Source organism: Nannospalax galili, unplaced genomic scaffold (genome assembly GCF_000622305.1).
Source record: "Nannospalax galili isolate Female #2095 unplaced genomic scaffold, S.galili_v1.0 scaffold1650, whole genome shotgun sequence".
Classification (NCBI taxonomy): Eukaryota; Metazoa; Chordata; class Mammalia; order Rodentia; family Spalacidae; genus Nannospalax; species Nannospalax galili.
Window position 1 is genome coordinate 480,482 of NW_008328118.1, and position 16,942 is coordinate 497,423.

Below are 16,942 nucleotides of genomic sequence, written 5' to 3' on the forward strand. Positions count from 1 at the left end.
ACTGGCCAGGCTGCCCTCTAAGAACACAGGGAAGCCAGTGGAGCTCCTGATGCCTCAGGAGAGGCTCATTGTCCTGTTGATGGCTCTCTGCTACCTGTGCCTCTGATGTCGAAAGCAATTTTCGAAAGATCTTGGGCAGTTTGGAGATAATTCTGAAGACGAGAAAAGGAACCGAAGGTAGAAAATGACCTTTTGTTTCCTTCAAATCTTTTTTTTTCTCTTTGAAGACATACCATTCCAGATCAGAGCAGACAGGCTGTAAAGTTCTAGATTTTGTTTGACATTTCTGTTCTGTGTAGAAAAGCAGCCTTGCTCTGTATTGGCAGAATCAGCCCTTTCCCGGATACATGCCAAGGCACAGCCATAAACCAGGCTGACAGGTAGAATGTGTGTTTGGCAAGTATTGTTATTTGTTACCTGGAGGGCTTAGAGCACACAACTCACCCTAAACAGATGTGCACTAAACACTTGGATCACACAGGGCTGTAAATGTAAACTCATCTTTGTGAGATTAGTCCTCTCCTTGTAGGTGACTGGCTACTGCTGTCTGCTATTTAAGGGAAATTGATCAGACTAAACCTGAAGGAAATAGGACCTTGGGCCCCCAGAGCCTGAGGTGTGATAGGGGAGTTCTGAGAGTCAGAGCAAGGCCCTCCGCATTCAGGGCAGGCCAGTGCTTTCCTGGGTTTGGCAGGGGTGTGGGGAGGTGGGCACATGAATCTGGGGGCAGACAGACCAGACGTGGGTTCAAATTCCAGTCTTGCCACTTACTGAGGGACTGAAGTCCTTTCACAGTTACCTTTCTTATTATTTATTTTCCATGTTTGAAGAACAGAAGCATAGAAATGTGTGTGTTTAGAATCGCCTGTCCGTCCCATCGCCCCTCTTGCCCTCCTTTACTTTCATCATGGCCTAGAGATTCATAGTGTTCCTTCTGGAGTTGTATGCAATGACACACATAGAACATACGCTATTACTTTACTTCCATCATTACCCAAAAGGTATCATACTATATATACTGTCTTGCTTTTTCGATTCACGGTATCAGACATAAAAATCTTTCTCATTTTTTACCTCTGTATATTATACCATTGCATAATATAGTTTACTCAGCCAGCACTCCATTGCATTGGTCCTAGTCTTTTGCTTTAAGAAATAAGGCTATAATGGGCTAGGGAGATAGCCTAGGGGTTAAGGACTTGTCTAGAATGCATAAGGCCCTGGGTGGGATTGAGTCCTAACACTGTATTAAAAAAAGGCCACATGAACAAAAACCTATTTATCTATGTTTTATGTGTGCTGGTGTGACCGTAGGAATGCCTTTGCTGCAGCTAAGGAGACCTGCATCTGTAATGCTCATACAGCCTGAGCGACATGGTGCTGATTCTTTAAAGGATTTGTCTTAACTGAATTGAAGGCAGTTGGGATGCTCTGTTATCTCACATTAAAACACATTTTAAGAAAGAGTCCTCTGACACTTAACATTGAATTTACTTCCAGGTAGTACAGTGCAGTTGCTAAGAGCAAAGACTCAGGTCAGACAGCCCTCTTTGAAACTCAACTCCATCACGTACTAGGCATCCTACATTAGCCAGTTGGTTACTGTCTCTGAACTTCAGTTTTCAATCAGCATAAAATGCGTACCGTGTCAAGTGGTTATGAGGACAAACTGAGGCAGTGGACACGGAGTGTTCTTCAAAGAGCAAGCACTCACAGGCAATAGTTGTTAATTGCTATTAGAAAGCTTCAGGTCTGTTAATGCTTTTGTCCCCAGGGCCTTTGAAACAGCTCTCATGGTAGACGCTCAGTGCACAGTCACTGACTGAGCTGTCGGAGATGCCACTGTTTCATTTCATGTCTTTGTGTGTCTCCAGACAAAGATTACCGGCCTGTCTCACAGCTGACTGAATTTCTAAACAAATGTTTGGATTTTTGTCCTGTGGACACTGGATTGTGCAATGTATGTTTCCTTCTTTTAACCTCTGTGGACAAAACGGCTCAGAGCAAAATTTGTTACTCTCCTATAACCAGTATTGGCTCTTAGAACAGACATTAAGTAACAGACCAGTGTCTTGAAAACTTGGCTATACTGCTGAATCATCTGGGGCGCTTAAAAAAGAAAATCCCAAGAGCCCATACCAATGAAGTCAGGCTGTGTGTATGGCGGACAGAGGCGTGAGGACTGAAGGCTCTGCAGGGGAACCTGATGCACAGGCAGGCCGAGAACAGGCTTCTAAACGCGCGTGCTACCCCAGCTGTACCACAGGGTTCCTGCTTCTGTTCTTTCATGCTAATGCATGTTAGCTCTGTTACCTCTTACAGTTCTCCCATAGTCATCCATATAGACGACATAACAGGAGCCATCAGCATCAAGGTGCTTGGGGATAAAGAAAATGAAGGAACAGGGGAGGGACTCAGGTCTTGGGAAATTCATTGACTCACTTATGCATACGTCATTTATTTATGTTCAACAAATATTCATGAAGTGTTTAGAGCTGAAAATTACTTCAGTTTTGCTAAAAGAATGTCTAACAGAGATTCTTCCTAGCAAATATGCTTTTTAGGTATGCAATAATTTTGGTTTGTTTCTTCTCTGCTCTGGAGAGCACTTGGCATTTACCTAGAGAATCATCCTAACAGGTGGGTGTGCTAAAGAACCTAGAAACTGTCCCCAGGAGGTGACTGCCCCAGGAAAGCCAGGCATTTGTATGAGGAGGTCTAGGGTGGATCTTGGCTTTCGGCTCTCATCACTTGGCTAGGTCCTTCGCCAAAAGAAAAGGTAGTAGCTGAGAGAATGAGCAGAAACGATCTTTAGCCTGAGCCTCCATAACAGCAGCAGACTCAGTGGAGGAGGCTGGGATTCTGGGCTGGGCTGCCTGGGAAATCCTGCTTAGTATAGAGCCTCCATCCTCAGAAACACACTCACCAGGCTCAGAGCCTGTTTTTCCCTTTGGCAGTAGTCCAGAGGATTTCTGGCTGTGTGCAGGCCCCATGAGAGGCCCACCCTGGGGCAAGCTGAGGAGAGAGATGCAGAGCCAAGAGCCACTGTGAGAGGGGTCTCTCTGGATTCCCTGGTACACCCTTCTACTGAGAAGAGCCCTTCAAAGGACGAAGACAGGCTGGAGGCAGATGCTGCGCCCACCAGCATGCAAGGACCAACTCCAGCGGCCAGTGTCACCCGTCCATCAGGAGCGCAGATACCAGGCCTGGCTACAGGTTTGTTGGAGAGTCAGAAACAAGGAGTCATCAGAGGTCTTGAAGTTGTTACTGACCAGGGCCGGGGACAATTTGAATTTGTCTCCAAATGTGGCGCCCTTTCCAGGCTTGGCCTGGTCAAGGCAGTGGCAGGAAGTGAAAGCTGGCCAGCAGCAGTGGTCACGCCGGGAGGTACAGCACCTTCTCAGCAGCTGTCCCTGCCAAGGCAGGCAAGTCTGAAACAGTCCCTGCGGGTGCAAACCGGGTACAAACAGGGAGAGAAGTGGGAGAAAATTGAACAGCATTTCCCCTCAGGTCCTCCCGGGAGCTGCTTCCTCCTGACTCTCCATTTTGTTCTCATTTTCAGCTCTCCTGTGGCCAGCCAAAGGCTTGCTGCCGTTAGAGATGAAATTAGAACGGAAAGGAAAGTGGTCAAAGATGACACTGAAAAGAGGTGGAAATTGATGGCGGCACCCGGTTTCCACAGCAGGAGCCGGGAAGCTGCGCATGTCCGCAGTCACTGGCCTGGTGGGCAAAGCAGAGCCGCACAGCCGCCTGGAGCCCCGGGTTCCTGCTACAGTAATGTTCCAGGGAGAGCTCGGGCCACGCCTCTGATCTCTCCTACCCCTTCCTCTCCTTTAAGCCTCCCTGTCCACAGCAGAGAGCCCACAGTGCGCGTGACCTCCCTTAAACTGGGAAAGGTGTGCGCCTTTTGGAGGAGGAGGCCTCTGCCCAAAGGGCTTTTGATGTTAAGTACAGTGCTTTGGCCTGGCCACGGTGGAGAGGCCAGTGCTGGCCAGGTTGCCGGCCACAGGGAGAGGTGGGGGCTTTCGCTGGATCCCAAGTGGATCGAGTTACTTCCTAGAAGCCAGGGCCAGAGTGAATACTCACGTTTCCTCAACAAGTCAGCATGTAGGAGCGGCTCCCTATGAACACCCAGGAGGCTTAGGCCTGGCCTTTCCTAGCAGAGGCCTGTCTGGCCCGGTAGCTGGACTCTGCCAAAACGCTATCTGAGCACTCGCTCAGTTTATGCTAACGTAAGGAAGTGATTATGACTGGAAACTTGAACTAGGAATGTGGTCTCTTCAGGCCGAAACTACCGCTGGTATATCTTGCTGAGTAGGATTGGGCTGTGGGCAGGAATGGTGGACCTGGCCTGGTCAGTCACCCGGGTGGTACTAGAAACGTTTCTCTAGCCGACTCTGAGCTTCATATGAGAGCCTCAGCCCCTTTCCACCTCAAGAAATTTGCTGTAATCAAGTGTGTTATTAATTTGGTGTCATTCTTTCCCCATGGTTTATGTAGAAAGGAAGTGGAGTTGTGGTAAAAGAAATGGGGTGAAGCCAAAACACACACACACAAAACTCAGCATCTCGCAGCCGAGTTTCACTTGTCAGAAAGCGTGCTAAAGGACAGCTTGATTTTTCTTATGCAGCTCGTCTGCAAATGGCACTTGAACTAAATATTCCCTTTCATCTTAGTGACAGAAATATGATTCTATAATCTTTGTGAAAATGTAGATGATACGCTGCCGTAGTTACAGTGAGTTAGGTTTAAGTGGCAAATGCCTACTGATAAAGACTTAATTAAAGACACAATAGCAGTGGGAGGTCATTATAGTAATTACAGTCCCAGCTTTAGTGTTGGGGCCCCCATACTGAATTGTAACAGCATATTATCACTACATAGGGTCTTGGTTTGAGAGCCAATGATCCCCTCACTGTCCTGAGGCTTTCATTACCCTGAGATGGCTGCTTTTTTGCAAATGCCCTGGTTCCACTTTCATTTAGTGTCGACTTTGTGCTTCAGTTAAAACATATGATAAAATAAATCAGTGGTCTCCTGTGGGGGCATTCTGTCTCATCTCTTTCTGGACATATATTAGACTGGCAACAGTGAACTATGAAGGAATAAGTTGGCCTGGGGGTTGGAGAGATGACTCAGCAGTTAAGAGCGCTGGCTGTTCTTGCAGAAGACCTGGATTTGATTCCCAGCATTTTCGTTGTGACTAGCGATAGCCCATAACTCCAGTTCCAGGGGATCTGACACCTTCTTAGGTCCTCCGTGGGCATTCCACAACAAGAGTGCACTTACATGCAGGCATAACGCATACACTAAAAATAAAAATATAAAAAGAAGTTGGCCTGGGCTTCCTTCACAGCCACATGTCCACGAGTCTTGTGGGGGGAATTCTGAGACCACAGAGGCCAGGAACTTACTCTTTGCCTAGGATACAGCAATGGGTAGTGTAGAGTGAAGGCCTGGAAGGGCCTGACTTTGGGGTGGTTATGAGGGATGTAGAGCTGTTATGTCCCAAAGGCCTGAATGTCTGTCCTGTGACTTAGAGGGCGTGATTTTAGACCAGTCTCAGACCCAGAGCCTTTGTGCAAATGAGGCCAAACAGACTTATAGAAAAGAGGAAGGGTCTTGAACTGGACCTCCCATCATGTAGTTGGGAATATCGGTGTCATTGGCAGTTTGGAAATGTGGTTAAGAAAATTATCAGCATCAGTTCAGAGCCATCAAAAGTTGCAAAGTTGAATAATGTAATGGAGGAACTGGTTAAACACAGCAAGGCACATTGAAATGGCAGTGTTGTGCCTCTTTGAGTTCTAGATCAGTGGGCTGTTAGACTTTCTACCTTTTCTACCTCTCAGCTAAAGGTGCAGGTTCTTTTTTCCCCAAGGCCACTCTTTCTTCCAAGGCTGTCCCTAGAGATCACAGTGCCCAATGACCCTTCAGCAGTGATTTTTATAGGCTGATGGGACGTATGGGTCAAATGTGGGGAGGTTTGTGTAGAATGACTTTGGAATATGGAGGAGACACACCGCCAAGCACGTTTCCTTACTGTCCTGTTGCTGGAAATGGAGGTTGCTGGCTGTCACATTTCTCTGGGTCATGTTACAGGTTAGTTACCTTTTGGATCTGGACTGTTTAAACTTTTTCCACTCATGGTCCCTTTTGACCTGAGGAAGTTTTATGTGACTGTAGATATATAGACATATAAAATAGATAATCAAGTCAAACATTTACTGATAGCAACTCATAAAGAAATGTATTTAAAAACAATTTTTAGAAAAAGTTGACAGTAAATGTACATACTTAGGAAATGGATTGTTTGCTTATTTTTACATAAAGAATTAAATCTTGGCTCTATTTTTGATACTTTGAGATGTAGAGCATCTTTAACGTTTTTCAGAGTTGATCAATATTTTGATTTTTCTATCGTGGCTGTTGGAGATGCCACTTCATATAAATATGTAGTACAAAATAGCAGGAATATGTTTAAGAGCATTTCAGAGATCATTGGAAATTCTGTTCTAGTCCCAAGTCAAAATTCAATTAGTAATTAAAAAAGAAACTCAGCAAATCAAACAGCAATTAAAAAAAATTAAACATTCTAACAATACAACCCAAAGATGTGCTAATTTGATACATATTGAGGCGTGATGGTAGAGAAATACTAAAGTCTTTGTTTTCCATAGTTAAACTATTATTTTTCTTTAAATCAAAAAACTTTGTGTGTATAATCTCAAATCTGAGCCATGGCAGTTCCAGCAGCATTTGTTGGCGTCATGTGGTGCACGTGATGGCGTGCACGCAAAGTGGGCGGAGCGTGTATTCAGAACCAAGGCCGAAGTGAGGGTTTGTGATGCAACACAAGCTCAAATTCATTCCGTGCTTGATTTTGAATTAATTTTTGCTTGAGTGTTCAAAAATCTTTTACCCTTGCTATTCTGCAGAACAGTCAGCTAGACAGAATATATCCTTGTTTATGGAACAAACGGGCGCATTTAAAAGGTCTGGCACTGTACAGAGTGCTTTTGGACTACATCGTGATAAAACTAGAAATCAATAACAAGAAAATAAGCCTAAAATCACCTGGAAAATTAAGCCACACAGTCTGTAAATAAGATATGGGTCAAAGAGGGTGGGAAATAGAAATACAACTGAGTAAAAATGAAGAAAAAAATCTGTCTTTTGAGGTGCAATGGTGACGAGAAATTTATAACACTAAATGTTTATATTAGAATGCTCTTAAATCAGTAATGTAAATTCCCTCTCCATGAAGTTAGAAAAGGTAAAGCAAAGTAAAACCAAGACAAAGAAAGGATTAGAATAATGAAGAGCGAACTCAATGAAACCGAAAACCACAAAAAACCGCAAGACTAATGAAAGAAAAAAAACTATTTTAAACGAATAAAAGTGGCAAAATTTTAGTGTGATTACTAAAGATAAGAAAAGGATAAAATACTCACCAATATCAAGAATGAAACAAAGGATGTCACAACAGATCTGGGAGAATTAATAGGCTCATAGTGTAATAGCCTGAGCTCCTCCATTTTGTGTAAGTTTAACTGATCAAGACTATGAAATGTAATCTGTTGAAAGATCCACCTTTCCAGTCTCACTGGTCAATCATCTGGTCAAAGGACCACCCCTAGGGAAGGCAGGCTCACCTTAAGGCATGCTAAATAGATGGGCAGAATACCTAGTGCATTAGTGAGACAGCGAATTTCCTGCCTGGACCCCCGACCCCCTCCTCATGCAGAACTTCTGGACCAGCCACAGTCATGTAGCCTGTAAATCTTCCTGCTTTTCTGAATACTTCTGAAAAGCATAATCTCTCCTTTTCTTCTTCATATCCCTTTTCTAAACATGCTTTCTTTATGGCTTTGGGCCACCCCTAGCATCTTGTATTTCTTTACTTTCTCTAAAGCTTCCTTTTCTCAGCCATGTGGTTGCCAGTCAGTCACATGTCTGACCCCGTGCAGGCTCTAAACCTGCCTGGCTTCATGGCTTTCCTTCCTTCTCCCTCCCTCTCCTCCTCAAGGCAGCTGCCAAGATCACTAGCTCGCCTGTCCTGAGGACTTTTCTTTAAAATGCTAATAAAATTATAAAAACGTGAATCTTGTACCAAGGACTTTACCTTTTGGACTTTACCTTTAAAAAGCTCCGGTCTCCTCCCAGTTAGGATGGCTTTCCCTAAATTGGCTCAGAGAGTGCTGTCCCTGGCCAGCTTAAGTAGATTTGGCTGATTTGGTACTTTTCGAGTCTGAGTGGTCCTATGTAGTGAGACACTGTGTCAGTGAAAGAAAAGAAAAGAAGGAAAGAAAACAGAACAGCAGAGGAGGAGAGAGGGGGTAGTAGAGAGGGGACAGGAGACAGAGAAGGGAGTGGGGCAAATGTGATCAACGTGCAAAAGACTATCAAAACCTATAATAAACCCATTATTTTTCACATTTAATAGTTGCTACTTCAAAAGAATAATAGCAGAAAATTATGAAGAGATTTATCCTTGAAAATTAGAACCTTGGAAGAAATGAACCAACTCTTCCAAAGCCATGTTACCCAAATCTAGTCAAGATTAAGTGAATAGAGCTGGCCGGAAAGCTCAGTGGGCGATGCTGCCCAATTCTGGTTGTCTGTGTTTGATCCTTGGACCTTGAGCAAAGGAGAGAACTGGCTTGGCCTCCGCATGTGCCCCCTCCCCCACCACCTCTCTCTCTCTCTCTCTCTCGCTCTCTCTCGCTCTCTGTCTCTCTCAGACACACACACACACACACACACACACACACACACATGTACACCATACATAGACACAATATACTACAACCTCCCCCAGTAACAACAACAGCAATAAGGATTAAATGGATAAACTAAATAGGCTTTATTAAACTATTAATTATTAAAAGTTAAATTTGTGGCCAGGCATGTTGGTATACACCTGTAATCCTACCACTTGGGAGGCAGGGGCAGAAAGATTACTACAAGTTTGAGGCTAGCCTGGCCTGTGTAGAGAGTTCCAGGCCAGCTCATGGCAAGGCTCTGTTTCAAAAAGTCAAGGAAGAAAAAATTAAATGGCTACACATAGGTTGATTTTATTGGATAATTTTAACAAGCATTCAAAGAAGAACTAATATCAATTCTATTTAATCTGTTGCAGAAAAATGAAGAGGAGTATGTTTAGGTAGTGTTCTATCACTGAGGCAGAATATCTGAGAGAGATAGCTTAAAAAGGGAAGGACAGATTTACTTAGCTCATGGCTTAGGAGGTTTTAGTGTGATGGTTTTCAGCTGGGTTCATTATGTTGGGCCCCAGGGGAGGCAGAATACCATCACAATGGGAAGTGATGACGGAAGTGGCAGCTCATCTTGGGGTGAAGTTTTGAGAGAGAGAGAGAGAGAGAGAGAGAGAGAGAGAGAGAGAGAGAGAGAGAGAGAGATATATTTTTAGAGTGTGTGCGCACACAGGATATATTCTTTAAGTGCATGTTCCCACCCATCCACTTCCTCTGCTAGGCCCATTCAGCTGTGCATCCATCAGCGGCCTACTCCATCCATGAGGTTAGCCCTCATGATCTAATCACCTTTCCATGGTACCAGCAGGTGAGGACCAGGCCTTCCACACATAAGCCTGTGGAGGCATTTTGTGTGTGGACCTTAATGAAGGAACAGTTTCTAACTCATTTTATGAGGTGTTGGTTCTTAAACCAAGCAAAGACAACACTTAAAAAGAAAAATACAGACCGAGATTTCTCTTGAACTTTGATACAAAAACGTTCAATAAAAGTTTGCTAATCAAATTTTACCGTATACACAAAGAACAGGAGATGAGGGCCAAGTTGGATTTATTCCAGATCTGCAGGCTGATTTAAGGACTTTAATGTGAAACATGAAACCATAAAAATTTCTAGGAAATAGGTGATCTTTGTGATCCCAGACTAGGCAGAGTTCCTAGACTTGATACCAAAAGCATAAATCACAGGTGAAATATCGAATTGGGTCTTATTAACATTAACATCTCTTTGCTTTGTGAAAGACAAATTATAAACCGGGAGGAAAAACTTGCAAATCACGTGACAAAGGCTTCCCTAGTAAGGCTGGTCAGAAGCTCTGTATGAGGTGCTCTGTAAACTCAGCTTAGAAAATACAGTAATCCAGCCCCTGAGGAGAGGCGGTGTGGACGTCGCTGTAAAGGAGACGCATGGGAGGTGTGGTGGTCAGACGGGTCTGTCTTCACTGTGCTGGAGGCCTTGGAGCTATGATGTGATGAAACTCCGAGGAACTACACACTCCTGCACAGATGTACTCAGGCGCATGTGTAAATAGTGAACAACCTCAAAAATGTTTCTATGGTGGTGGAAGCCAAACAGAGGCCTTGTGTGCTCAGAAAGTGTGACGCTACAATGAAGTTCATTCCAAGCTTTGACTGTTTTTGAACTCAAGTCTTGATAGGCACCCCAGGCTGGCCTGGAACTTGATATGTAGCCCATGAAGGCCTTAAACTCATGATCCTCCTGCCTCAGCATCCTGAAACGTCTATGATTTGTATTATTTCAGTTTTCTAGTTCTGTCATTACATTGTACAACAGTTCTGTAAGATGTTGGTATTGGAGCACACTAGGTGAAATGGCCTCGGACCTGATTTTAGGGTTTACATTACTATTATTATTGTTGTGATTGTGTGTGTGTGTGTGTGTGTGTGTGTGTGTGTGTGTGCTGGTTTAAGCTTGCCACAGTGCATGTATGGAGGTCATAGGACAACGTTCAGGAATCAGATTTCTCTTTGATCCTGGGATCAAGTTTGGCTGTCAGGTTTGTGCATCCTGACATCAGCACCCAGAACTACCCATTGTCAGCAGATGGCATATATATGTATATATATATAAAATTTCTAATCTTCTTTTGTATTTTAAAGAAAAATCTTTATTGTTTTTCCAGCAAACTTCTATTTGGAGATGCGAAGTGAGGAGAAATGTGAGTGAGCCAGGCTGGAGGACGGAAACACGAGCTACAGCTTCGGAGGGCCCTTTCCTGTCTTCTTACTCTGAGGTCTCTTTACTGTGCTCCCTTCTTTTCTGTCTGGAAGGAGAGTTCACAAAGAGCTCTTTAAGGGAAGGAGGTATTTCAGGCATTATTTTATGGCCACACAATGATGTGGTTTACCTGGAGCAGAAAGCGTGGGTAGCAACTGTGTTGTGTGGAAGCTCAGTGAAGTCAGATAATGATGAATGGCTGTGGTCTGTAGGAATGGTTGGCTGTCGGGGAAGGAGCAGCATCTATCAACACGGACAGGCTCCTTTTCTGCTTCCTTACTATTTAAATAGTTTCCATTCCAGCCATTTACAATATTACAAAATTTTATATTACAGGAAGTGAAAACTTTAAATAACCGAACTTAAGACAGAATATTATACATTGTTTATTTTCTTGTGTTTATCTGGGTCCATCTCTCAAAGCAAAAGTTTTGAGGTTTTGGTTGTTAGCCTTATCCTTTAACAGCTGCTCTATCCCTTCAGTCTACAAGCAAAAGTTTTGAAATAGAATAGATCTGTTTAATATATTCATCCTAGCCATATTGGAGATAGAGTTGTTATCTGTAACTAAGATACAAAAGCTGTCTTGTAAAAAATTATGGAATTAGGGAAAAATAAACTATGCCTTAATGAAGATGATTGGGGGAACTGTGTGGGTATACAGGAACTTGAAAGACCAGAGTACACTTGAAATAGGACCTTGACTTACAAGTTCAAATAGACACACACACATCTACACAGGCTTGTAGTGGAGTAAGCTCCAAATAGAAAATGCTTAAGACTTGGAATAAAGGTGTGAACATTCGAGGGACTGCTTGTTTCAAACAGAGTTACTGCAGTGTACTTCACATACTATGTAATTTACTTATTTACAGTTGTGCAGTCATCACCGGTTATCTTCAGGCTACCACCCTTTTCCTTCTCTAGTCCTCTAACCCTAAGCAATCATGAATTATCTTAATTTTTTTTTTTATTTTATGGGTATGAGTGTTTTGTAAGTGCACCTGTGTCATGCAATGCCAGAAGAAGCCAGAAGAGGGCGTTGGGTCCCCTGGAACTAGAGTTATAGCAGTCGTTTGCTGCTATGTGGGTGTTGGGAACTGAACTCAGGTCCTCTGCAAGAGCATCCAGTGCCCTTAACTGCTGAACCATTTCTCTAGTCCTGATCTTTTTATTCCTATAGATTTGCCAATTGTGACTATTTCATATAAATGGAATCATTTAACACCTGGTCTTTTTTCATTGACTTCTTTTACTTAGCATATTGTTTTCAAGATTCATCTATTATTTCACACCTTTATTGCCCTTAATATTCTACTGTGTGGATAAGCTATATTTTGTTTATCCAGCTGTGCATGGTGGTGGATAGGTCTGTTGGTGGGTGACATGGGCTGCTAGTTGTTCCAATGCCCAGTCCCTTGGGAATTCCAAGGCTTTCCTTATAATAATGACCATAGTTCTCAGACCTCTTACAGCTAGATATGACCATGTGATCACTTTTTTTCTTAAAGGGGATGTAAGAACTCCATGATGTCCTTGAAGAATAGGGGCATAGTTGTCTCTTCCTGGGCTGGAATGCTGCCTCATGATGGTGAGCATCTTCCACAGGTTGTAAGGGAAGCACTTCAGAGGTATGCAAATACAGAAGGAAGCAGGACCCTGAGGACCTTACAGAGAGGTCCCACTCCAAAGTGAGGCTTTATGTGAGGAATAAATTCATCTTTGATAAGCTGCTGTTATTTTGTCTGTCTTTTAGTAGCGAAACTATAGCCCAACAAATGCAAAGAAGAAAATCTAGCATGCTGCCCAGGCCGGTGAGACATTAAAGTCTTTAAGCAGTTGGATGTGCCAACAGGAACCTAGAGAAGAGTGGAGACAGGACCTTGAACTCATCAGCATGTGGTGCCTAAAGCACCTCTTCATCTACCTGTGACTCCAGACTCGGCTTACTGCCCAGACTTTTGATACCATTATTTTCCCCAAGCATGCTTGTGCGCAGGTCTCAGACCCCTGAGATACACTCAGAATACAGCCTGGACCTTAGATTACCTTGTCAAGAGCTTCTAGGCTCTCAGGCTCTCTTTCCTGTGCCTAATGCCTTGCATGTTTCCCTCAGCTGGTCCCACTCAAGCTGGTTTGTAACCCGGAACATCTCTGTATTACTGTGTAATTGTTCCAAGTATCCATGTCCTGCTTCTGCCTAGGAGAAGGCTGGAACCAGGAGTCAGGGACATGAGCTTTACTGGCTCCTTTAGACACTATACTGTCTGTAGGCCCAGCTTGGCACCTCACCCCCACTCCACCATATATGAAGCAGGGGTTCCTGGGGATTGAACTTAGGGCTGGGCTCCTTGCATGCTAGGCAACCATTCTATCTGTGAGCTATGGCCCCGGCTCAGTGAAAACATTTTCAAGGAGTCTGGACAAAAGGGCATCAGAATGATTTCTCTGCTCAACCTACCAATTTTATCCTCCAATCCACCAATTCCTTCCTGAAAAAATGTTCACTGGCATGCCATTAGATTGAGAGCTACTAAGGGAAACAGAGTTATGGGTTAGTATGTGTAACAGGCATCCACATGGATGTGCACATTGAGTGTGTTGGGGAGGAAGGGCAATTCAATTTAAACTATATGGTGTAATGTCATTTGCCTTCAGAGAGACAGAAATGCAGACTCGCCCATTTCTCCTCACATTCCTGGGAAGGGAGGATTTGGGTTCGGTTAGGAACTCATTGGATATAGCATCGTTTCCCTCCCAGTGAAGCTGCTTGGGATGGAGGAATTGGGTGGATGTATTTGTGTAACTAACAGCTACCTAGCATTTAACATCTAGAAAATTTACCATTGAGTGAAAGGAGAGAAATAGTTGGGCAAGTTAATGTATGTTCCAAGGTGTTTTCACCTGTAAAGCAGTGGAAATCATTCCATTGCATTGTGCCCCCGCCTGGGGCTTACAGTGGTTTATGCTCATGTACTGGGCACTTTGATCAGATCCAACAATATTTTTGAGGTGGAGAGAGAGAGAGAGAGAGAGAGAGAGAGAGAGAGAGAGAGAGTGTCATGTGAGGAACCAGTAACAGAGAAAAACATTGGAAACTCTTGACCAAGGAATACGTATAAGGGACAGAGTGTGCAAGAAAATGCTGATATGCAGGAAAAGTACTGCTTTGTGACTCATAAAGGGGAACCTCTGGCCCAGGGCCGCTGACCTTTTGACATTCATTCATCTACTGCTCACTTCCACTCTTGGAAGCTCTGTTCAGAGAGAGAGAGAGAGAGAATGGAAAGGGAGCAAGAACTTAAAACATAATAGGTTCTAGTTTGGGCTTTTATTAAAGAACAGAAGACAGAGATGTCAGAAATGGCAACTATCTTTAAGACAGAAATATTTGGCTTTCTTGCAAGTATTTGTATTTAGTATGTTTTCTTGAGTAATACCATAGAGTAATATCATGGCTTGTCTTAGTAGGCAAAGAGCCTGTGTTTAGCATAAAAGATTGAGCAGAGAATCTGGGGAAGCAGTGTGAAGGTTGCTGATGGACATGTACACTATGGTCATCGATGTCTGTAGCTCATCTCATTGAAATCTCACACACTCCTATGAAACAGGCGCCTTTATTATCTTCTTTTTCATGGGAACAAAAACCGCTCAAGGAAACATAGCTAGTGAACTACAGGGTTAGCATTCCAACGCTAAAGTCTTAATTCTCATGTCCTAAGCCATACTCCTTGCAAGCATTTGGGGACTCTTGTCGTTTTTCTACAGTGGAGTAGTATCACTTAGGACTCTTCCAGTTCAACCATCTAAGGTTTCATTTGACCAACCTTTCTGCTCCTGGACATGCTACTTGTAAGGCTCCAGGCTCTAGGGACGTTGGAAGAGGCAGGTCTCGCTTTGCTCCTGACTTCCACCCCCATGTCAGGTCTTGGTGCCTGTGTTGCTGCTCATCATCAACTCCTCTGTTTGAACTCTAGCCTGGTTTGGATGCCTGTGGCATTGCCCTGGCCTGAGTTCTCTCTGCTTGTATCTCTATCTTCAGTGGCCGGAGGTCCCAGAAATGCTCCATTCTTTTTAGATGGGATACTAGTTGGTGACCTCCTTTGGTTCAAGAAGGCTGTGGCAATTCTTGGCCTCAGGTTTCCCAGACTTAGCCACTTTAGCAGCTTGCTAAATATCTTCTTGAGATATTTAAGAGACGAGGAAGAGAAATTTGGTGAAATAGGGATCAACTATTTGACTTCAAACCTCCAATACCTGACTCATCAATAAAGTGCCTTTACAGACTAATTTTGAGCTTGTTGCAAGATTGCAGTTCAAGAGTCTGTCACTTGCCTAACAGTTACTGCTTTTATGTTTTGGGATTTCTGCAGCCTTCTAGAACATGCTGGCATTTCAGATTCACTTGGTGCAATTAAAGAAATTGCATGACTGCTAGCTCCCACTCCCTCCCATAAATGATAGGCTCCAAGTTGATTAAAACATTTATTGAGATTTAGTAGATCCCAGCAATGCTGGGTATGTGTGCACGTGCATGTGTGCACACGCACATTCATTTTCCATTTCTTCCATATGCCAAGAATGGCCATGTGCACAGAGAACTGTTCATGGAGCTTGCTTTATTCTGCAATTGACTAGCACTGTCAAATTAGGGGATTTAATAGATTCCTACACAGAAATGCCTAGTGTGGTTGTATTAGCAGAAAGTTTCATGAAAAGGGGCTATTTTTCTCTACTGGGATTTCAGTAAAGAGACAATGTTTATTTTTTTCAGTGGAAAATTGATTGTAACTAAGAGGATACTTGGCTTGAAAGTGGGAAATTATCCTATCATATGATTAAATGAAAGCTCACCTTGTTATAAGGTAACTAGACATATCCCAGTAGAATTGAGACAATGTTTGATTAAGCCAGATTTCCCTACTTTATATTCAAGGAACAAATTAAAGAATAATTGAGATCCTTTTCAGATCTTTTATAAGCTGCATATATAAAGCTTCAGCTCCAGGTGGCAAAGCAATTAGCTGATGAATAAAATCAGCCCCACTGTCATTCGTCAGATGTTTAAATTCTATAAACCAGATAAATTAATATGTTCCTTAAGCCAAATAAACGGTCATGCTCTCCATGTTGCCACTCGATTCCCCTGGGGAAATGTTGGAAGCGTGTTCCTAGACAGGCTAGGATCTACTTAATCAGAGAGGTTGAAATTAAGTTGCCCATTTGATTTTCTGAAACGAATGTCCTTCTGGCACAAAACCTATTTTTGAAGCAAAGTTGCTAGACGTGATGATTTGGTTTGTTTAGTAAAGTAAGGATGGAGCCGGCCTCAGCCTGTGCTCTCCAGGCCGCATCAGTAGAGACCTGTCTACTTTGCTTACTTGGTGCTGGAGTTATTTATAAGTAACTGAAGGTACCCTGGCTCCGTTTATGCCTTGCTCTTCAGTATCAATGCAGAGCTTTAGACTCTCTTCTGTCACGGTTACTCCTCAGAGGTAAGGGACTGACTGCCACTGCATGATGCCATGGTGGGCTTTGTTGGCACTGATAGGTAAGACAGACTTATGACCCAGAGACCTTCTTTAACTGGCTGTTGACTGAATCTTATTGTCCAGGACTACGGTCTGCCATTTCCATTCTAAGTATTGCTTTCGGAGCTTGCACACGGGTCCTTCACTCTTGGCTATCTGGTGTGCTTTGCGAAGTATTGTTACGCAGTGCTGCTTCTTGATGGTTCGTTAGAATCTTGCAACTCAAACTGTGAGCCTGTGACCAGCAGTACTGGAGTCACCTGGGAGCCTCACCCGGGGTTATTTAATCATCATGTGAATTTTTCAGATTCCTGTGATACTAAGCCTTGAGACGCACCGTGTTATAGGGAATCCTTTAGCTCTGCCCTGGGCTGGAACTGTGCAGTGAAGGTATGG